Source organism: Dromaius novaehollandiae, chromosome 15 (genome assembly GCF_036370855.1).
Source record: "Dromaius novaehollandiae isolate bDroNov1 chromosome 15, bDroNov1.hap1, whole genome shotgun sequence".
Lineage (NCBI taxonomy): Eukaryota > Metazoa > Chordata > Aves > Casuariiformes > Dromaiidae > Dromaius > Dromaius novaehollandiae.
Genome location: NC_088112.1, coordinates 20,490,209 through 20,514,235, shown reverse-complemented (window position 1 = coordinate 20,514,235; position 24,027 = coordinate 20,490,209). Strand labels below are relative to the sequence as shown.

The window sequence follows — 24,027 nt, the reverse complement described above, 5'->3', positions numbered from 1 at the left end:
CGCTCCTCGTGTCCCGCTGACACAAACAAAGGTGATCTCAATCTCCTTTCCTTGTTTTTAATTACTGACACAGCCTAATGAAAATATAAACCAACGACGCGTGGACTCACCTGCTTACCTGGGCTGGTGCTTTGTGCTGAGCACGGCGCAACCGCGCTCAAGGTCGGTCCCACCTCCGGGGCTGGCGGTGATCCGCAACAGCCAACGTCGCACGCTCGGAGGTCAAAACGCAGTCAGAGGATCAGGACTTGCCCCGAGTGTCCTTCCCTTCCTCTCTGGTAACCTCCGACTTTGGTCAGTGCTGACAGAAACGCACTACATTCCCAAATCCCGAATTAGTGCCAGGTTTTGACAATTATTTTTTGAGTTTCCTGAAAGTCTAGAATATTGACCCGCAGCAATGGTACTTTCTTTACCTAACCGAGGAAACGGGTGAAGACCTAATGTCAAGAAAAGCCCTGAAACATAGAACAGGCGCAACAGAAAGATGTAATGACCAGTGGTAATATCACTGATTGTGTTCAACAGCATTTTGTAAGAAAGAGAAAACTATTTCTGGCCAAAAAGTGACAGATTTGGAAAACCTCACACAAGCATCGCATTTCTTACCATATATACTTAATGCATCTTTCATTCAGAAACATACCTTTCCTCTCCTAACATTTATCATCCCCAAGAATATGAAATTAACCTAAAATACAGTAAAACAGCAGTTATAAATACCAGTTTACCATTTTGAGTGAAATTTCACATAATACCGTACTTCCCATAAAGCAAACCTTGAGTTTCAAAGCCTGAAGGCACTTTTCTGCTCTATCAAGAAAGACAGAATAATGGTGGATGGAACCTAATAATAGTAAATTGTAGATTTTTAAAAGTAAACTAAAAGCAGCAATTGCAGAAGTCAGTATAAATGTGAGATATTAAAGAAGTGATCGATACCTAAAATATCACAATTGCCACAAAGAGCAAGACCACAGGAAGGTCTAACTTTTATTCAGTCATAATGAGGCTTGGAAAACAAGAATAACAATGTTTACAGCCCATTAACTGCATCTCAAATATGTTTTTTTTCCTACTGCAAGAACGCATATAAATAGCCTCACGTCTCAGCCTGCGTATGCGTTTCCCCCATAGCTGTTTTAGGGACGGCCTGGACTTACTGCATGAAGAAAGCGACCACTGAAACACGTCTCAGAGACCCGCTCTCCTGCTGCGACAGGGCCAGGGATGGCCATGGAGGGTCACCTCCGGTGGATGGAGGTCTCCATGGCATGGTCGTGGAGGGACGTCTCCATGGCATGGTCGTGGAGGGACGTCTCCATGGCATGGTCGTGGAGGGACGTCTCCATGGGACCTGCCTGTGCTCAGGAGAGGCACGAAGGCTCTTCCAGGAACCCAAAATCCCCAGGCGGGCAAGGGGCTGCTTAACTGCATCCCTTGGGCACATTCAGGCACCTGCCGGGGCCACAGGAAGGGAACTCCCTGGGCATCTAGTAGCAGCACTGGGAGGCTGAATCTTTCCAGATGTTATTTCCTACCACGCGGAAAGTCTAACAACTCTGTATCACGCCATTTAACAAAGACAACAGGCTACAATACAGTAGAACATCAGCAAAACAGTGTTTCAGCGCACCACAACTTTACTTGGCTTAGAAAAAGCATGCACAGAATAAAGTGGGGAAAAGGAAAAGAGGAGCAGGACTACAAAAACCTCCCACCACCTCCCACCTCTTACTAAACTCAAAAACCTATGTGTTGACAAGGAGCCGTGACAAGCCCCAGCCTTAGCCCCACAAGCAACTGATTCTATCAGAAGACAAAGATGATATTTCAAATGCATTTGTTCTCCTCATTTAATATTAATCAAAGAGCATTATGTATTCCATACATCATTTGATTGTCCCAGCTGCAGGAAAAAAAAAATTACAGGCTTGATAAAAGCAATGCAAAACAACATAAATAAATGTGTAAACTGATAAAAATAAATAAAAAGAAGTCAGTTAATTAAACAAAAGGCATTTTGAAGCTGTGGCTCAGATCACATCCACACAAAGAGTTAGGCTATTCTCAAAAGAAAAAAATCATTTACAGTCTACAATCACACACCTCCGTTTTTCCCAGAAGGAACAGGATAGCGGTCGTGCAGGAACAGGCAGGAGGGCAAAACCCACAGACATCAGCCTGGAGAGACCAGCACCAATCCGGTGTGCTAATCCTAGCACTTTTCTGCATTAGGAGTAATGTTTGCCTACTATTTATTTCAGTCCCAAAGTTCAGCTGCATCGTCTCAAACCATTTCTCGCATCCGTAGCTCACGCGTGCCCTAACGAGCCTGGCGCAATTAAAGTCTGCCGGCCGGCGGTTCGACTCACGAGCGCGTCAGGAGTTGTGGGTTCTGCTCCCAGCTCTGGCCTGACTCACGGTATGACTCACTGCACAGAAATGATTTAAAGCGCACTTAACGCACATGGAGCATTTCGAGAGCTACAGAGAAAAGGCAAAATATAAGTGCAATGCATTCATAAGGACACTACTAAGGAAAAATGGATAAATGGTTCACGGTACTTCGGCCTTGGCCATATACAACCTTACATCGACTCTGCTCCGGGGCACAGACATGGTGTTGGGGGGAACTTCACCTCCATCTGAATACAAACCTGACTGCGAACATTTTATTACTCCATAACCTGGAACAGCAAACTGGGAGACCATTTGTTGCTTAGCAATAGGGAACAGGCAAGCAGTTGAAACGCCTGTGCGTAGTCGAGGTGCTGACAATTACTCAGTCAATCAAGATGCATAAATTAGCAGAGGTGTCTCACGTGCAGGTCCCATGCAAAAAGCCTCAAGGCCAGCCATACACCCCTTGGAGTAGCTGAAAATCCATCATCTGTTTTTGCAACCAAGCACACCCCTTTCTTTGAGGGCACCGTGGCACAAACAGATAGGGATGAATTGCAGGAAATCGCAGAGGGGAAGAAACAAACACAACGAAACAGAAGTCCCTTGTCCATATGGGCATGAGAAGCGGCAGGCAGGCAACACTGGTTGTCCAGTGTGGGAGACTCTCCCAACATCTGCTGTCCCCCTTGTTGCCTTCTTGGCATAGCAGCCCTCCTGTCATCTATGACTCCATCTACAAAATCCCCCAAATTCAGAAGACCATAATCATCAGCTTTGGGCCTCTGCCCAGTCTAGTTCCACACTTTCAGCAATTAAAAGAGCTAGATAAAAAGTGAATTATGTTATAGAACAAGTACTTGTACACAAACAACTAGAAGAAGGGAGAAGATGAAACATGCCCTTAAGCCTTTGCTGCACAAAAAGCATTGAGCCATCCTCACGACTCGCTGGAAAGCAGAACCACAGGTGAGCCCACACTCGTGGTTGCACACATCTGTCCACAGGAAACGCGATCAGAATTAACCAACCTCTTCCCTGCACCCGACACCCATCAGGTTGCAGCAGCCGTCACTCACAACCATCCTGGTGAATTCGGAGCAGACGCCCCGAAGAGGGAAGGGACGCGTGACAGCTCCAGGCTGCGAGCTGCCACTCCCCACCAGCAGCATTTCACCTCTCTTGAGGCTGCTGGATTTAAAAAAAAAAAAAAAAAAGTTGCTGTTTGCAGCAGTTTTCTATTGTTTCACAGTATGACAAGGAAAACAAAATGCATCCATTAAGGAAAAACACTACTACCACAAAAACTGGGGGCAAACTGTGCTACTTCTATGTACTGAGATTATTAATCTCATCTGTATGCATATCCTTGTATGCTGGGTTTATATGACATTCAGTAATGCTAAACGTAAATGAAAATGATAGAGCTGATAATTATATTGCTATAAATGTATTTTATGGCGAGGCAGTGGACTTGCTCTGTTGTGACCTCCCCAGTTGCTGAACCACAGTGAAATACAAGATGTCCTGCACACAGTCTGTCCTTATGGGCTCCCAAATAAAAACACTGGGCACTTTTAATAGCACAGCACACCAAGAATACGCTTGTCCTTTGTCTTCAAGGATTTTAATTTGAAATTGGGTGCCAGATTTCCAGAAGCCTGTGTCTGGAGGGAGCTGCAGAGCATATGTTATGAGTAAGCTAGGTGAGGACTGCATCATATCGCTGCTGAAACTTAACTGCTCCTGTCTTCAGAGCTCCCTACAGAAAATCTGCAAGTGCCTCTGTATATATCAGCAAGGAATGAGATCCAGCTGAAGTAGCCTTGCCTGATGTTTTTTTTAAACCTTACATTAATATTCTGCATGCTTTATTTATTGGAGCTTCTAAACTTTGAGACTGACTAAATCCAGACTTTTCTGGGGTTTACATTGTAGCACAAGGTATTAAACAGCATCAACACACAGGAGAACATTTGGCTTGCCAAGCTAAACACTTCTTGTATGGTTTTTGTAAATGTTTGCCCTAGATAAGGCCTCGTGGCAGTTATTTTTAGATTATACACCAAGTGAGCATACAAAGGGTGCTGTATTAGGCTTACTTCAGTTAATTTCCCTGAGTGCCCTGGAGCACTTTGGGGACTGCTAACATTGGGCTTTTTGCTTTTGTTTTGTTTTTCCAAGTCTGCTCGTCTGGTGGTCTTGTATTTCTTCAGTTCTTGTGTAAAGGCAGCATCCAATTTTTATCTTACCTAGAAGACAGGAGACAAGCCCACAAAGCAGTGCTGGCATAATTGCACTCCGCCTGGCAATGGTTTATAGCAGGGTTTATGCTTACATATATACACTGCGAGCTGAGGGGAACCTTTTGGGCAAGGACAGCGTAATTCATTTTGAGAAACATCTTTCTCTTGTGTAAGAGTTAGTATAAACTGGAATTCCTTAAGGGAACAAGGCATGATACTTCTCATTTTCTCATAATCTGTGAGGTTTATTGCTAGATTTATTCCTTTATTATTATTGATTATACAAGGGCTGAAGACTGGGCTGAGTTGGAATCTGTCCCCTTCTTATACACGCAGGTCACATGTGAGTGCTATTGATTTTCCAAAAAAGAGGGGGGGGGGTGCTGAAAGCTGAATTTTTCAAACAAATTCTGGAGTGAAGAGTGCAGTGCTCATTCACCTGGGTAATACTTAAACCATAATTCTCCTTTCTCCACCTGCATTGACCTTCTGCTTGGCTTTCCACAGCTTCTCTCCCCCTTTCTACTTGGTTAAACACCATCTAGCTCCACAGCCAAGAATCACAAATATGACACAGTATGTTTAAAATAAGGCTTATTCTCCAACAATTACAACCCTTTAATATTCTGTGAATATTCTTCCAGCTTAACTCTACACATAAATCATAATTATTGACCTTCAATAGTTGTCATTATGAAAGAACAGGGACATTTTTCTTGCTTAGGAGGAACACTTGAGAGTTACAACGTGATCTTTGTCATAAAGATGCACACGATTTGGGCTTCACACCTCTCCCAAAGCGTGCATGAAGAGCTCCCCTCGTTTTTCGAGGAAGCAGGATAGGCGAGACAGCCGCGGTGCTTCCTTCGGCACTCACTTGCTCCGTGATTGCATGAATCACCTCATGCTTTTGACCGATTTCTTTATCACCATGCTAAGAATAGCGAAGTCGCATGCTTTGCATTTCACTCATTTTCACTTGGAAAGTTTGTTTTTATTTCTGTTGTTACTGTCCAGGGACGAAATAGTACTAGCAAGTTCCCTTGCACCACCGCTGTACTAACAAGCGTATGCGTTATGGCTGAAGAGCATCTTCTAACGCAAGCAAACATGAGTATCATCAGTAGATGTTAATCAGCGCAGCTCTATTGATTTCAGCTTAAGCTAATTTACATCAGATGAGAATCTGGCCATCATGTTTTAAGTGAAATTATTCTGGAATCCTTCTCTGTGAAGCACACACAGCCACACAAAGCTTTGGGGTCAGCCAGACGGTGCATCAGTTATGGTGTTAAGTCCTTGAATATTAACAACAAATTAACACAACCTCTAAATGAGAACCAAATTTTCACCTTCAGATTCTTTTAATGAATTCAATTGTATATATTTTCAAGCCAGCAGTAATCTGACAGGCAACATGTTTTAAATGTTGTTTGCTCCATTTGCAGCTGCTTTTTCCTCCCTAACAGCTAAAAGCCCATTGACTACATCTTTAAACACACTGCTCACAACCACATCTTTTCTTGATATTCAAATAGAAAAGTCAGTTAAACACTACAAATTAACTTCACTTTTTAAATCATTAAGCAACCATCTTCTCCTGCACTCTATTTTTAAATAACCCTAAATGCCTGAAGAAAACAAACTTTCTTCTGTTTTGGGAGACATCAGGAATCAAATCCAGTCAGAATTCCTGGTCCTGCTTTTGCTCCTTGCAACTTCCATCAACCACTTTAAAATAATTGCGCTGTGTTTCTAACCTGGAGCTGGGTTACTCAATAAAATGCAGGCAGTTGACTGGCTGCGGAGGGAGAGGGACATTTTAATATCTGGTGTGCATGTGTGTATGTCTGCGTGTTCATGTTTTCCTGGGAACAGATGCTGTTATAATTTCTTCAAGGAATCAATAATGTCCATTGCCTAAGTACAGCACTGTTTGAGATGCAGATTGCATAGGGAGAAAGAAAATTTATTGCATTGTAAATGTAGGCAGAAGGTGGTAGGTAAGCTGTAATTAAAGTTTTGCTGATAATAAAAAATGGGGGAAATAAGCAGACTCCATAGTCAGTAAATGTTAGTACTGCTGCACAATCGCACCATTTTGCAGAGAAAACTGCAGCCCTCTGCTCTTTTTCTGCACAATTAGCCTAAGGGAGTACAGTTTACATTGAAAACCCCCCCGAACGCTGGCATCCTACATGGCCTTTGTCAACACTAACATGTCCAGAGCCTCGGAAGATGTCAAATCCCAGTTTTTAAATCTTATTCTAATAAATAAAAAAAAAAAAAAAAACCCACAAACAAACAACCACACACACAGAGAAAACATGACTTCTGCACCCACATCCTTGGTCACGGCACGTTTATCCGGATGAGGAGCTGCCCCATGGCCTGCTCCAGAGGCAGGAGGGAAAAGGGCCTCGTCACCCATCTCCTTTTTCTTCCTTGGCTTCCTTGATTTCCAGATTCCTGTCCTTATACAAGGGTTGGGATTGCTCACCGCTAATTATCCAATAAATAGAGCTGGAGTATTAAATCTATCCCCAGTTAACCCAGTGTCTTTAATAATAAAAGAGATTTTGCACAGGGGATAAATACTGTATCTCATTTTCTGACTCTTACAAGTCTCCTGTCACTCCACACTTATTAATACTGCTACTAATATACTGCTCCCAGTTAACCACTAAAATAGTTCAGTTATTCTTATTAATTCACCAATAAAATGTGGCCTCGCAATGCAATAAAAAAGGGCTTTGTTACTTATAGGGTTAATTGGCAGCTATTTGCCCCATTTGCCAGAACATTTTCCCCAGTTTTCTGATAGTATAGCCAAAAACAGACCAGCATGGAAACATCATGGAAAAAAAAGAAATACAAGCACCTGCCCACATTGCCGGTGTCACTGGAGGCTCCCCAGGTTTCCGCAGTGATCGATGGCACAGCCAAGCGCCTGTCCCTCTGGGCGAAGGGGGGCTGGATGCTGCAAGAACCTCTCCCCAGGAGGAGGAGAGGCTACGTTCTGGTCCAAACTCAGAGCAACTCTCTTTGCAAGAGAGACAAGCAGCCTCCCAGCAGCAGGATTAGCCTGCGTTCCTCAAAGGTGCAAAACCCAAACCGCACTAGGGACAGAGGCTGCTGTTCCTGCCACAGGGTCACAGACACATCATTTAGCTCATAAATCAGCAACCTAGTGCTAATTTAGGAACTCCTCAGGTTGTTATATGGAACCAAGAACTGGAAACGACGCCTTCCCTTTCAAATACTGCTCCTGACCATCACACACAGCCTTGTAAAAAGGCGTTGGATGCACAAAAGCCCACTGAACAGCTACATCCCTGGACAGGCACACAAAATACCTCGTATTTGTATATACACACCTTGTAACACACCTGAGACTTTAAGGAAGAAACCAATCTGGATGTCCCACAACGAGAGGAAAAGGAGGCTGCATCAGTGCTCAAGGTCTTTGCAACAGCAAAGACTTTGTTAGGCAAAACACTCAGCTGGTCCAAGGCAGTGGACAAGGATCCAGGCTAGCGAGCACAGACCGGCTTTGGCAGTCCCAGCCCATCTAACCTCAAGGAAACGAATGCTCAGTTTAACCCGAGCGTCTCACCAGACTGCACCGTCTGTGAACCCGGCTCACCACCTTGCCTGCAGGTATGGCTGTCAGGGCTTCAGAGGAAGGCAGCAACAAAAAAACACAAGAAAAAAATGACTTCTTGGCCCTAGTAGACAACTAGCAGGCACAGGACTGACCCAGCAGCACCTCTTTAACAGCTCAATGCAAGCAGCTATGATCTATTGCAACAAAACAAAGAGAGCTTACCAGAAAAAAAAAAAAAAAAAAGGCAGAAAACTATGCTGAAGTCTGAATTTGACCTCTACGGCTCAGCTCTCTTGCACACAGTACAAGCAACTCCCTCCCTTCCAGCAGTTCTTTCTCATACAACCACAGAATAATTATGGTCAGAAGGGACTTTTAGAGGTCATCTAGTCTAGCCCCTGTCCAGAGGAAGGTCAGCACCTCCCAAAGGGGACTGAGCCCTTTGCCAACAACCAACATAGCGATGGACAAATGCAACGGTCACAAGCGTACTCCAGCTGTCCTCTGTCTCACCCACGGGAGAGGTGCAATGGCCCAGGCTACACAGACGTCCTGGCATCAAGGCTCAGCTCAGGTCGGGCAGAACACCACCACCTGCAAAGCCACCCACAACAGCTTTTCTGGGCTCTTCCCTTCCAATGTGACCTTCCTCCTTGTCAGACAGTGGTGACGACGGGACCCATCAAAAAAGGCAAAATACCATCAACAGGCAGATAGGCCAGGCAGCCTAGCACACAGCACCATGCCCACCGCAGGGAGGATTTGGTGTCAGACAGCAACAACGGCAAGAATTTCAGAAACAGGAGATCGAGGCCCATTTACAATAGCTCAGGATTTGGCCAAGATTTTTAAACCAGTTAGTTAGGATTCAGAATCTGAAGTTGTAAAACTAAGAAGAAGCCAGTGCGGCTGTGCAACACTGTCCTCTATTGGAAACAACTTACCAGACCACCTGAAGCGCTGATCAACTCCTCTGCCTTAGCTTATAGGAAAGATCCCAGTCATTTTTTAGGGCCTAACGTCTCATGAAATTTGGCTCTGTTGTTGTCTGTGGGGGCTTCCTGAGCTGTATGCATCATCCACGAGTTGTTCCAAAATATCATTGTGCTTTGACTTTGCTTTGCATTTACTCAGTGCTGGGAGCAGTAAAAAGGCTTTGCACAAGAGAGCCATTGAATTAATATGAGCAGATTTATTGTGCAGGCTTTATAATCATTCTTGCACGCCGAGCTCAAAAAGCTCTAATGCATATATTAGAAAAAAGGATCCTGACAGAAATGCTATAAGGTGCCCCATAAATATCCCAGTGCTTCAGTAGATAGGAAACCCAATGACCTTCCAAAACAGGGGGCATTTGGATCGGCTTAACTCCACCTACTTGCAGAGACAGGGCCCAAGATAAGGCATCATTTTTCAAGTTACAGTCTCCGGAGACTTCTGGGAATAGAGGAGCTGACTCACGGGCACTACAGAGGGATGCGGAGGCTACGCGGCTCCCCGGGAGCGGGATGCAGTGCAGTGCAGCAGCTGGTAGCCATGCAGCAGTCACACCACCTTACTGCGAGCTCTGAAGAACTCGACAATAAAGCGATGGTAGCTGCACTGAGGAGGAGCTAAGCTCAACATTAGAGCAAACGGGAATCAGTAGCACAGATTCCGACTACCCGCTTCCTCCCCCTCTGCAACGCAGCCCGTACTTCTCCCACCTCCTCTTCTTTTGGGAAAAAAGGGAAGGTGGTGAGGGAGGGACGAGAAGGAAGGCTGTTGCAGGAGGAACTCTTGTTTAAGAGGATCAGATTTCCTGACTTTACTACACAGTTGGCAATCCCTTACTGCTTTTATAAAATGGTCCCTAGCCATTTTTAATTTATTTCTTTTCTTCAGTAGCATCATTCTGTCATACTGGGGGTGGGGGGATACTTTCCTCTAGCCGAGGCTCTGCTTTAGATTTGGTTCAAGGAAGCAAACCGAAGTCACACAGTGACCTACTGGAACAGTCACATCCCCTTCCCCTAGTGACAAATGGCCCATTTACACTGCGCTGGGGTGTAAGATGCAGGAAAATAATATGATCTCTTGCAGGAGCTGATCCTAAGGAGAGGGAAGTCTTCCCACTAGCACATTACTGACCTGGATTCAGGTGTCTTGTCACACGAAGGCAGATGCTGCACATTGCCAATGCTCCATCCTCTCTGCCTGCTAGGTGACAGTGCGGGTGACACTGTCCTCAGCAAGACTGGCTGCCGCAGTGAAAGTTCACACCTGCTATTGTGAGCGGCCTTGCAGTCATTAGTCTCCGAAATTGCTTTCCGTGGTGTACAAGAGACATAACAAATGGCTAATTTAATAAAATCATGTCGGTTCATTCAGCCAGAGAAGCAAGGATAATAGCAGCCAATTCTGGAAAAAAAACTGGAAGTCACTCAGACTTGGCGGGTTTGAACTTCTCCTAATGGAGCCGCCCGTTTCCAGGTTTCCGACCACGCACATTCGCTGCTCTCCACCCCGCGGCACAGATGCACCGTGGTGGGGAGAGGAAGAAAACAGTGGCATGGCCCGGGCTGGCGGGGAGTTAGTGCAGCCAAGCAGTAGATTGCAAAAGTGATCTCAGACTCCTCACAAGCACTGATCATCAGAAACAAGCCCATCCTAATTTCACTAAATTAAGAGCCTCAGCAATCTTAGAATACCTGTAATCACCAGTTCAGTGCACCCAATGTCCAAACGGTGCTTTCTCCTCTCTCACCTCACTATGAAGGTAGTCTTCAGTGTTAGTCTAGACACTTCAGGTAGGTTCCTAAAGTCAAACGGGATAAACCCCTCTCCAATTCATCTCCACTTTCTGATTTCACTGATGAAAGTTTTACTGCCAATTTTAACAAATATAAAGACAGATCCAGATTCAACAGGGAGAGAGTGATCAGAAATAGGGCTCCCATAGCAGAGACTTAAAAAAAAAAAAAAAAACAGCGACTGCAGGAGAGACACACAAATTAGAGATGAGACAGATCTGATAGCAGAAAGCATAAGAAGCCCCTGCATGATCCTGCCATACTTCAGACAAGGACACAAATACACAGACATGATGAGTCAAGCAAAAAAGGCTATACAAAAACACCACCAGTAGCAGAGCAGATTGCTTATTATATATCCATAATGTTCAGTGAAAAAATTCAGTCTCAACACCACAATAGCAATCAAGGTTGAATTATCAGCTTACCTATTACCTTAGGGGTGAAATGAAATGTTAAAATAAAAGTCATTGAAAAGGCCACTTGTACCTTCTTTTACACAGGAATAAATCTGAATAACTCAGTGAAGCCTGCTCCTGAGTTAGCAAGCAATTTGACCACATAGTCTTACAGATCTAAAATTTTAATAGATTTTTTAAAAGAGTCCTTAGCCAGTGACCTTTGAACAAGTTAGTCATCATGTGTAAATTCATTATTTCTTAAAATGCTTTAATTTTATAATTAACATAGCACCACTTGCATCCAATTTATGTTCAGAGTGAAACCAAGCAGCTCTTTTACCTGTGCTGAAACACAATGCAGATGGAAAGCACTGCTTTTCTTTATCCTTTTGGATATATGAGACCATAGGGTTTTCTCCAGGTACCTGCAGCTGCCAGGAGTCCTACTGTCTACTGTCCTCATGTCTTTGCAAGGCCCTACCTGGCATAACAACACTTCCCTCTGTTGGAAGATGAGTCCAGCTGTTTTAATGGCTTGACCGCTAGGCAAAACATCTGCACGTATTTAAACTCCTGGTCCTGACAAAGAAAATATGTTCCATGTAAAACAAGTTTATGGAGCCCAATTTTCTGTGGCACTTTCCCTATAGATTTTCTGGCGTCCGCTGATTAAGCTGAGCTGTCTCTCTCCCTAACGCAGGGGACACCCATTAGGTTTCCCCCTTCTAGCTAACCTTTTCTTAAAAGCCCCATTTTAGCTGCACAAGGCACACTCCATATTTCTGACCAGCTCCCTCTCCCTTCCCTGCTTTCTCCAACATGTTATGGACCTTGCTTAGCCTCTGGGGAGCAACTGAGCAAAAGTCCTTCCTGCTAGACCCACACTATGCTTTTTAAAGGAATCTAAGACCCAAACCAAAAGCAAAGAAAACAGGTAGGTACCGTTCATCATGTCAAGAGCAATGAAGGTCAAAGACAAGCCATGGGAAGCTCCTGTGTGTGCCCACCTACCCCAGGGACCTCTTTTTGTCACCAGGTAGCTTTGCAAGAAGGGGTTCTTATGGATCTGATATGTCTAAAGCACACACAAAAACACAGCCTCCAAATAATCAAAAAAACATATGAACCAGTAAAATCTGTTGTGTCTGAATACTTGTGACTCCTTAGCAAAACAGTCTCAAGTCTTCTCTGTTCACTGCCAAGCACTCAACAGCTGAACACCTGCACGCTCCATCTGTCCCTATCTTCGCAGATCATCTCCTACTTCAATTACTTGCCACCAACCCTGCCCTAACTGCTTCCTCCAGATTATTTCTCTCTCCAGGCCCGATGTGACCAAAGTACTCCTATCTGCACCTTTTGATTTCCAATGGCATCTGCCACAGAGTATATCCTTGGGAAAAAACAAGCACTCTACAGCAGACTACTACTTAATGGGGGTTTTTTGGACAACAAAAGTTTGTATTTCTGCTGGCTTGGCAGTTAGAAGGCCTAGATGAAAAATAAAAAGCTCCATCTCTGGCAAGAGTTGGACAGGAGAAGAGGCACCCTCAAATTGTGCCCCTGTAATTAAGTGCTTATTAAAAAACCAAGGGTGTGGGAGGTCTAGAGAGACAAGAACAATTGGGCAGCGATGGAGAACGTAACCTTTGATGAGTGACAACTAAGGTTATACAGATGAATACTAATGAGGAAAGGCTTGAATAATTCATACTCAAGGTTCAAGGTAAAACAGTTTAACCTGATAATATCTTAGTAGTTGTGTTATCTTGCTGGCCTCAGGAATTTTATCTCAAAGAACAAGATCTGAACATAACCCAGGTTTTCAGGTGTTGATTTGTCCAGGGTTATTTAAAAATCAAAGCTCGCTTGCAGCTGTCTTAAAATTGCAGCATGAGCAATACAGGTTGGATGGCCTTCCTTCAACCCCCGACCCTCCAACCTTGCCCCGTGCCCATCAGAACTGGTACCAGCATAACTTTTTGTCATTATGCTTCAAATCTCCCTGCTCCTACTGAAGGAGCATCCACAAGCAAGGGGGGAAATGCTGCATCAGCAGAGCAACATTTCCCAAAGCGTGTAGAGACCCTGAGCTCTAGGTTCACCTAAATCCAGTCCCGTTTTGTCTGTAAAAAGATGCTATGTGGAAAAGTTGTCAAATGCGCCAATACTGGGCTTGTTATGTGGAAGATAATTTAACCTGCCCCCCCACACCTGTAAAGAGAGCAGTGATATTTACCCAGCTCCTAAACACCGCAGAGCAGAACTAGACCATTTTTGTGAAGTGCTACTCAAACACAGTATATGAAGACAAGCTGGTGGCAAAGGTTAGACGAGAGCCTACAATTTCCAGCTCTCCCGCCCCTCATTCCAGTCACCCAACCTTGAACGCACCCTCCCTCCCCAACGACTAGCAAAACCGCAGCTTTTCAAGAAAATTGCTCTTTGACTTCACAAAGAGAGAAGAGAAAACTTGGACTACAAATTTTCAAAGATGAAAAACAAAAACAAAAGAACTGCAGGAGTTTTGGTTGTAATTCTCCAAAGCACAAAGGAAAACACATTTCTTAGGAGAAGGTTATTTATTTTATGAAGCTCTTTCCAGGAACAACCTGAACAGTTTAGAAATTTTTATCCTACTTTTATCCTATTTTATATTCTGGCTTGCCGAGCCCTTCACAGCATTCGTTTTAAATCTTCAGATGAACTTATCCCTTTAGACAGAGGCCCAATTAACCAGCTCTCTGAGAGAAAGCGCTCTGTTCCTCTAGAGAGGAGAAAATCTGGACACCAACCAAAGTTATTTTTAACCGCACTATAACATGTTGTTACAAAGTCCACTTTCACACATAGCCTTTCAAATGATATAAAAAAAATGACAACAAGTGATATAAACCAGGGAAGCAGCAGTCATTGAGGGCATCAGAAAAATCTCTCTCCCTCTCACTAGGCAGGAGACAAATCCAACACTACAAATTAGCACCATAAATATTGCACACATTGGTACTGATTTATATACGTATTTTATCCAAGCCAGGCATTTTCCTGCTTTCTAAGGAGGCAGAGGGACAGTGAAAGGATACCTATCAGATGCAGCTGCATCGGGAACCTTCCACTTGCCTGCTACAATACCACCACACAGCTCTCCAGTGGGTTTTCATCTGTAGAACACTAAATGCTTATGAAGGTAAATAAATTCCAGGTTTATCCTAAGGGCAAATTTGTATTATTCAATCTGGTGTTTAGGTGGTTGCTTCTGCTGCAGATGTGTATCAGAAACCCCACAGAAGTTAAGTTGTTGGAACGTAGCTGCTATATTAGGAAGCTGTAAAACCCAGAGACACTTACCTATGGGTTTTTCTTTTTCTCCCATTCCTCTCTTATGAGCTTCATATCACCTTTCATCCTTTATCACTGTGCTGCATAATCTCTACCTCTGGAGAAGAATTGCTGGGTTCACTGCAGTGCCTAACGCACACTATAGAATATTGCACTGTGCACCCATGCAAAAGGCCAATTTTCATTAATCAAATATTCAGAAAAGTCAGGGTTCTGTTATAACAAAAATCTCAGAAACCAGACTGTGAGCAAAACCACGCAAGATGGAGTTTCACCACAGGACATGCTGAGAAAGTTCCCACCAGGAAAACCTCAGAGCTTCACTACAGAATAACCATCAATTGACTTGCTGGCAGCCAGCAGGCGCTCGGCATCCTTGTCACAAATGAAGTGCCATAGCAGCAAAGACTTCCTAGTAAAACACATACCGTCCTTCCACCTTTCCCTACTGGTGGCATACCCTCCCATCCAGCTGGGGCACGTGCAAGCAGCGCAGATGTATTGGGCAGACAGAAGCAGGAGAAGGAAGGGACCGTGGGCAGCTGCACAAACCGAGCCCGATCCCCTTCCTCCCACGTGAATCCCCACTGGGGACACCGCACCGCCAACAGCCTCCCCCATCCAAGCCCGCTCAGCTACCGCTGCACATCACTGTGCTTGGTGAAAGAGGCAGGTGGGAACATGAGATGTTGCCTGCTGCACCTCTCCTTTTGCTGGGGGCTGCTACGTCGGCCTGAAACAGCCAGGCATAGGAGACTCCACCCGAGGAAGTGCCACGAAAGATATCCAACATTTGCTCCTGTCCTAACAACCGGGTACTTACTAAATATGCCCAGGCCACTTTACTTGTGCCTTTTGACTTCTGGAGCTGCAGGGGCCACTTCGGCAGTGGAGCACAGGCTTCAGGACGGCGAAACCAGGAGCTTACTCTTTGCAGACGCAGGCTGGAGGACCCAAGCTCCCTGGAACCGGGCACAGTTTGGGGGCAGGGGCTCTTTTTGTCTTGGGGTCCCCCCCCTTCCCCAAGTTTACAGATCTAACATTACCTGCCAGTCCCTGGTTGGAGAAATCTGTCGGATTAGGATTTTGCTAGAACCCTTCCCGTAAAACCCTTTCCTCGAAGGGCTGCTCCGTCTGCACCTATCCCGCCACGAGATCTGCTCTTCCCAGAGCTGCTGGGATGCTCTGGGCAACGTCCCAGTTCAGCCCTGCTGAGCAGCATCCTAAAACCTGCCACGACTAACAGCAGCCTGGCGACAGCACGCCGCACTGCTAACCGGCGGCTGACGTCCCTCTACGCCCCTGCTGTCCGCTGCCCAAAATAAGTCATTTTCCAAAGTGAAGGATCCCACCGAATTCTAAATTTTAATTCTATTTTACGCAGTACTGCAGAAAAGTGGACACTGAAAAATTATCTGACTGGGAGCCGTGCAATAGAAAACCATAAATCACGTTGGCATTTATATAGTTTTACCGTGAGGTAGCGCTTATGGGAGTAGCTGTTAACTAACGGATGCATACGTTTGGCACTGTAGCTGTTCAGACTCCCAAGCCAGCAGGTGCAATGACTATTGATTCGACTGCAGTGTTCCCGCGCTGTGTTTACGGCCTTTTCCCAAGCGAGAGAGAAGCAGACCTGAAAGCCTGTCACTCCCAAAGGTCATTTTGGGACCCAGTAAAGGATTTAGGAGTGGACACCCTTTGTGAGAAAAAAACGAGAAGTAACAGGCAGCAAAAATGCTGAGAGATTATTTATTGTTAATTAAATCTGCAGTGAGCACAATGACAGGGAAAAAATAGGAAATTAATTCATTGTCTATATAGCAAATGAAACTAATGGATGTTTGGGGAATTTTTGACAGTAAGAAAAAAAAGAAACAAAACAAGAGAGAGAAAAAACCACGAAGCAGGAAATTAGGCTGCTTCTCCAGACCCTACAAAGCCCCATTAGGCAGAACAATTAGCAAATCTTTCAACAGATAAAAATAGAAGTGATTGTGCATCTCGTGGTCACACCACCGGATTTTTCGAGAACTCTCATGTGCGTTAATCGAGCCCCGTGTCGGACTTGGCAAACGTATTAGCAATATTCTCACCTGGCAAAAACTGATCTACCTCTCTGATGAAGTCACTGAAAGTGTGACAACTTACCTGTCTCACTACCTTGAGCATTGTAAACCATATTTCTTTATGGGGAGATACCTTGTGATAAAAGATGAGCTGGTTTCAAACATTTAGATGATTTTAACTCTCCTTCACTTGTAAATCAAAGAGCGAGCAGGAGAATTTTCCACATCGCTATTCATGTCTGATTTAAAACACGGAGAACAGACACCAACTCTCAATTTAAGGAGTTGCTTCCTGAAATACTTATTTTTCCTACAAATCAATAGCTACAAATCCACAAATCCAAATGGGTAAAAATATAGAGAAAAAATGTAGCTTGCTGTAGAGTCACTGTAACACTGCTGTGCAGCTTAGGTTTAATCCAAGAACATTAAATGCAAGCAGAAATATATCAATACTGAAACAACTGCCATCACATAAAACAGTACCTGTTTGTGTCAAGCCAAGTGCTTGCTAATTACCTACTCTAAAAAAAGGAGCTAAACACATGCAGGTGTAGCAACACTTCAGGAGGGAGCTGAAAAAGTTATCTGAACATTTTGCATATTAATACCACTCCATTCTGACTTTTCATCTTGCATTTAATTGCAATGGTTTCAACCACATCAGGATAATCAATCATCACTTTAAAACATAATTAACTCCTGCAAGAAACTGCTCATGAAGAGAATTAACTTTACTGTCTGAACCTAAATTTGGTTTCACTTACAGATTTCTTCTATTTACAAAAATATTCTAGCACTATAACGTTATTTCTCAGCTTGAAGTGCTGCTCGGTTTAACTTGCACAAACGACGCCCAGAATCCTGCCTTAACAGCATGCACCAGGGAAGGAGGACTTTTTTTTCCCTGAATGCACAGGAAAGACAGGTACAAAATATCCCTGAAACCACATTGTCTTTATTCTCTGGCAGGTTTTTGTTGCTGTTTTTTTTTTATTTTTTTTTTTTTATTTTACAGTTAGAAAGCTGCTCATAAAGGAGGCAGAGTTCACCTTTATTGGATACAACAGGGCATTTTTGGCTTGGTACTTAAACATACTTCCCAAACACCTAAGAGACATTTAACTTTTGCTTATATCATTTACCTGACCCATGGCAAGTCCTAGGTCACAGCATCAGGAATCCTGAAACTCCATGCTGGCAAAACTATTTGCAATCAAAGTCAACTACTCACCTGTGGATAAACCACAAGCTTCATTTTTTGTGGAACTCAAAGTTAATTCTTGCAGACTTCGAGCTGAACGCGTGACCAGCTTCCAGTGCCGCTGCCTCTACAGCCACCCAGCCCATCTTATCCACAAACTGAGCTATCGTTTTCCTTCTTAGACTGACACAGGAGAAAGCCTGCTCACAGGCACTGAGGGGTTTCTGAAGGACACCAGAATTCACATCACCATCGTGGTGGTAACTTGCTTTATAACAAAGTACAACCAGACCACACTATCGCTATTTCATATGTTTTAAATTCAGAGCTGAAGATCATGAAAGTATTTGCAAAGCACCTATGAGAGAATTCAGGCTGTCAGCGTATAAAATCAATTCTCAAGATAACTTCAGTGCAAACAAACAATTTCATCCTGGTGTCCCAATGTATGCGTATGAGCCTACAGATCATTTCCATGGAAAGCAAGAGTGTCTCGCACACAATAGCTACTTGTCCGCTACTGAACACAATTTAAAAAACACATCTGAAGTGAAATATGGCAATTCCTGTGAGCTTAAAATCTATATTACATATTTCATTTTAACAAGATAAATATGTTCATTAAAAGAATATGAGCAAATGGTAGAGAAGAAAAGTGCTTCCAGGCTTTGCTGCAAAATTAGTACTTTTATAAGATCTGATTTTTTTCTTAAATACAGCTACAAATTCCTGAGAATCCAAAGTACTCGCTCTGCATGAGCGTACAACTAGAAAACACATTCACTTTTGCGGCTTTGTATTTCTAGCAAATTAGGAACTTGACCCTACAAGAGGCCAACTACCATCAGCTCCAAATGATTCAAAGCACAGTTCAACACGTGGTTAAGCTCAAACTGAAATTCAAATACTTGCCAAAATCAACAAAATAAACCACAGCACCTGAAGCTGGGTATGTAAAACTGCTCTGCAGTGAGGCTTCGGCTGGGCTGTTAGACTCTCCGGATCAGTTTTGGGCAAGAAACTCCAGACTACTCGTGTAGGCGCCCGGGTGGAGCCACACGTTTCTGAAGATTGGGCTCTTTTGGAGAGCAGCCCACACGCTGGCAGGGGCCTTCAGGAGACACCGCTGGTTATACGGAGGAGATCTGCGCCCGAGCATCCACCACCCCAGCTTAGCCCTTCTCTTCAGCAGAGTCTCCCTTCTACTTCAGCAGGACAAGATGAGGTTTTATATATGATCTGTCCACCACAAATTTTCCAACATGAATTAAAGGTCAGTTTACCTCTCTTTTCAGCGACTACATACACAGACTGCCAAACCCAACCAGAAGACCCCATACAATCTCTTTTAGTGGGGGCAATGCCTTAAAGATGTCTTAAAGATATACTTGATGTACGCTTTCAACAAGAGTACTGATATGCAGATGCATACTGCCGCTGTATGGTGGCATTTACTATGCAAATAATAAAAACAGGTGGGAGAATCAGCAAGCGGAGAGCAAATAAACATCACCGTCTTTCAGTTTTCTCTGAACCAGAGGTATACCAACACGCACTTAAAATAAGTAAATAAACAAAAGCTTTGCCCTAAGGAACCTCTGTCAAAGCAGCAGCTCACCGACAACACTTCTCACCGTCCACGCAGGACCACCACCAAGAGCCCACCACCGAACACCGGGACTGCAGGTCTCTGGGCAATGCCCTTCAGCACCCCTAAATTCTCGTGCACAACCATGTTGTGGCACTGAGCCCCGATGGGACCCAGTCTGCTGAGGAGACTTTTCTGGCTGGTATCATTTGTTCTCGAGCTGCTCGCATTATACCTTGGGCTTGGTTGGTGCTGCATTAAATAGCCGTTCATGCCAAAAGAGCCTCTAACACACCCAAAACTGTCTGGTATCACTGTATTGCAAGGCGAGTAAAGGTAGAGCAGAATCTGGCCCGCAGAGGATGGCTTGGGACTTTTCTAAACACCGCTGGCATCTGTATTTGTAAGGCAAGACTGTGCAAACCAGAAGCACACACTGGGACGGGCACACAGCAACAGCCCCATTTTAGCAAACTGCGTGCGACGGGCAGGAGAGCTGCAAAACGCTCGGAGCGACGAGGGCCTCGGGACCCCGCTTCTGCAAACAGCCCCCTCCTCGACCTCCTCCACGTAGGCTTCCAGCCAGCCACCCTGGTTACACAGAGAAGCTTTAACAGATGGAGCAACCAGCTGGAAGTGAGATACTACTTCCCCCATAGCTGGACACATACAGAGCTCTATTAAATTTTAAATTTTAATCAGAGAATGTCAAGTTCAAAATTAGACTTAAATCCCTGACTTTTTTTTAAGGTTTGGTGAATGAAATATTTCATCAGCCATAAATGCCCTCCTGTTTGAAAGAGAGGGAGCTTTATTCCCATTTTAAACAGCATGCACATAGGCTAGTAACTTCTCTTCATCCCCCACAAAACACAGGCGTTGCATATGAAAGCCCTGAAGCAGGATATCACACAAGCAGGCCATCCAAACGGTTCTTTCCAAAGAGAAGCTTTTTTTATTTAAAAAAAACACAAGCAAACCAAAAAAACCCTCACCTAGGGCCTTCAGTGTAAAACCCTAACAATAACAAATGCAGCTCAAACCAATCTTTCTGCTGCTGACAAGTCTTTACTACAGAGGGGAAAGCGCTTTCATATTGCACATGACCAGAGAAAGGTTAATATTACCCTCGTCGGCCTCTCCTGCGAGAGGAGCGAACCTTTGATGCCTCTCCCATTTCGTGTGACCCTTTACCCCCTGATTACTGTGATAACTCCGAAAACTTCCTCCTCCATTACTAAGAGAAGGTGTTGGTACAGACATCAAATTACAGGCCAGTAACCACTGCTGTGATAAATGCACAGTGCAGATCTCAAGCCAAATTCAGTATACCCTGGGAAGACAGCAATTTTGGGGGGGTGCAGCTGGAGATTAGAAATAAAAAGATTATTATTAGTGTAATATCTCTCCTGACATATTTGCACACTATTCCCATGCTTTTCTGCAAAGATGAGCATGGCAATTTCGAACATGCTCTATTTTCCTATGGTCACAAAGGTTGGATGGATCTCTAGCTTGTTTCATAAGTACCAGTAACCATTACTGTCCTAGGTAGTATTTCCTAGTCTGCTTTTACCATACATGATGAAGAGTTTAAGAATTCCTTCTCAGACGATATTTTTTACATTTGTGAAAACTGCAGTATCATCTCTATTTGGGCATATAGGCAGAACACTGATATTTTAATTGGAATAATCTTCACTTCAGAAAATGCCAGGCTTTGGAAGATCCAGAAAGGGAAGGTGCCTTCAAAGGATCACAGAGTCTGGGCGCAAACTTCTTCTGGTTGAATTCAACTCATTGCTGAACGGCTGCCTGCTGAGGAAGGGAGCACAGCCTTAAGAGCTTTAAGAAAGCATTGCAAGAAGTCCTCATATGTTCACTTCTGTTATAAAAGATTCTTTCTACATAATACTGCTAAGATTCGGCCAGACATAAGAGTCTGTTGTTTCCACTTGAAAATGTAGCAAAAATGTATTTTCAAGAAGTGGATTCTGTACAAAAGAGATCAGACTCAGATTTCCAGAAAATAGTCATGTCTACTCTTATTTTTGCTTCTTTCCTGCCATAACTAGAGGTGGGTCCAAGATGTAGAGTTCTCGTGCCAGTAATTATGCCATGCACATCAGTAGAGAAGAATTCAGGTTTTTTTGGTTCAGGCCTGTTTCAGCCTGAGCCCAAGCCACGGAGCTCTGATGCATATCCAAACACCAAAGTGCAGGGCTGGAAGGAAGAAGGAATGTTTTCATCAGCTATCCCTACAGAGCTCCATCTTTTCCAACAAATGGAAGAAACAAAGGAAAAATCTTATAGAATTAATAAATACAACTTCCCATCTGGCAACGAGACCTTTCGCGCCATTCACCTGCACTGATTCAAGTCTGTAACACGCTGAAATAACTCTACTGTGTTAGCTATGCAGTGCCTCTGGCCAAACTAATAGCCTCTGCAAATTGGTCCAAACTAACTGTCCTGGTGAAAATCTTGGCATCTGTACTGCCTGCCTCCCACTTTGCTCTTCTGAGTGGAACTGCCTCTGTGCTGCACGGGCTCCAAGAGCAGCTGGGAAGCTCATTTTAGCTGTAGACACAAATACCACTTTCTTCCAAGAAGAGGATCCCAAGTTTGATCTTTGGTGTGTGCCACGATGCAAAGCTGACCCAGCCCTCAATGCCATGCATTTATCTTCGCACAAATCCGAGCAAAGAACTGGGCAGCATGGGTAATTGCAGCCTGTGGTCCCTGCCTGCTAACAGAGCTACAGGGGGACTGGATCAACACAGAAGTCTACACTGTTGGAGCACATACCTAGGATGACTTCTTTGCCATGCTCACAGTTTAAAGAGAAATACCTTTGGCTTTCTATTTCCTAGCTTAAATAACCCTGACTAGCCTAAGCACAGGGAAGGATCAGTAGGAAGACAAAGGGCTAGCACATGCATATTGCTGGCAAAACCCTCAAAGCCTGAATAAACTTTCCAAAAGGTTAAGGCTATTCAGAGGGGAAGGATTCGCAAGGGCTGTTATTCAGATAGGGACACACTGCATGGTTTTCACTAAGACCAGAAGAATTACAGTGAGAAACAGGTCTGCTTAGCATGTACAGAAACTGCTTGAGACACACGTAGCATTAGGCTAGTAAGAAACATCAGGATTTCACTCTAGTCATTACACAGACATAACTGTTTTAGATAAAATAAATGCATCTCTTCACACAATATGGTGTCTGGTAGGTAGGACCAGGTAAGCATGTGGAAACTAAAGAAAGTCTCATCCGAGATACCCTTCTGAACTCTGACATGGTCTATCTGCACTCCACTAAGTTGCTTTAGCTCATTTTCTTCAGGTTAAAAGCATAAATGCATCTGTCTGCCAGGCCACATACTCTGACAATAACTAATTGGCTATGAAACAATCTAACAATGGTTTGTACTACACCAATGCTGTTGAACTTCTGTCATGTGGTTAACTGGATTGAGATAGGATCCACCTCAGTATTTATTTACAGTTTTACCATAAAAGTTCACAACAGACTGCTCTAAATTTACACGCTCTGTCTCCTCATTTATTAATGAACAGTAGGGATGCAATTTATAATTATGCATATATTACATTTACAGCTAATAAAACAGACTTTAATTCCATGTGACACAGTGAAAGCTTTGACGACTGAAAAGCACCTTTACAATAAAACCTATCATTTAGCCTTAAAATACATATTCCTCACATCTTGCAAATCCTACGAAACAAGGAATAAGGTTGAGCTGTTCTCTCTTCCAACCCTCAACAGCATTAAACACACACACATATACATCAGGCCATTTCTTGGCACTTCTTTTCTCCTTACCTGTTTTGTCAACAACAGCGTTCACCTCCGGTGCTCGAGTCCGGGGGGTCTGCGGTCGGCTTGAGCGCTGCACGTGTGCCAGCCAGCCTTCCTATCCATCACGCTCCAGCACGAAGTCTCCTGATAGTTTTTGTTCATTTGTCCACAGATTCGAAAGACGTGGAAAGCCTGAAAGGGAGATCGGGAAAGGTTAATTGGTTTCGTTGACCATCTGTTTGTGCTGTGAATAAACGCTGAGAATAAAGTGTAACAAATGGCATGTACAAGGATTAAATAAATCAATTCCAGGGATTAGAAATAACCTATGGATTGTGTTAATGGAGCATGAGTCCAAGTAACAAAATCAGCCTTACTGAGCTGTAGAGTTTTTGACCTTTGGGGGAGGGAGAAGCAAGGTTTCCTGGGAAGCCTGAGGTGAAATAGGAAAACAAAACAGTTGGAGATGGCCAAGTAAAATTTGAGCAAATGCCTAGAGGAGTACAAATGGAGAAGAGAGACTGGCCCCATCTGATTCAGAAAAGTAGAAGAGAT

The 24,027-nt window shown here is 43.9% G+C and overlaps 1 protein-coding gene across 2 annotated transcripts in view; it reads right to left on the bottom strand.

Annotated features, from left to right (window-relative positions):
• The window catches only part of FSTL4 (follistatin like 4), a 433,157-nt gene that overhangs the window by 369,486 nt on the left and 39,644 nt on the right, over positions 1–24,027 (bottom strand). Inside the window, exon 2 of one of the 2 annotated variants that reach the window (XM_064521140.1) lies at positions 23,497–23,664. The gene's annotated coding sequence lies outside the window, so the exon portion shown is untranslated. Of the gene's footprint in view, positions 1–2,109; positions 2,398–23,496; positions 23,665–24,027 lie in introns of those variants that run through there. The other variant, XM_026118282.2, reaches the window with a different exon arrangement.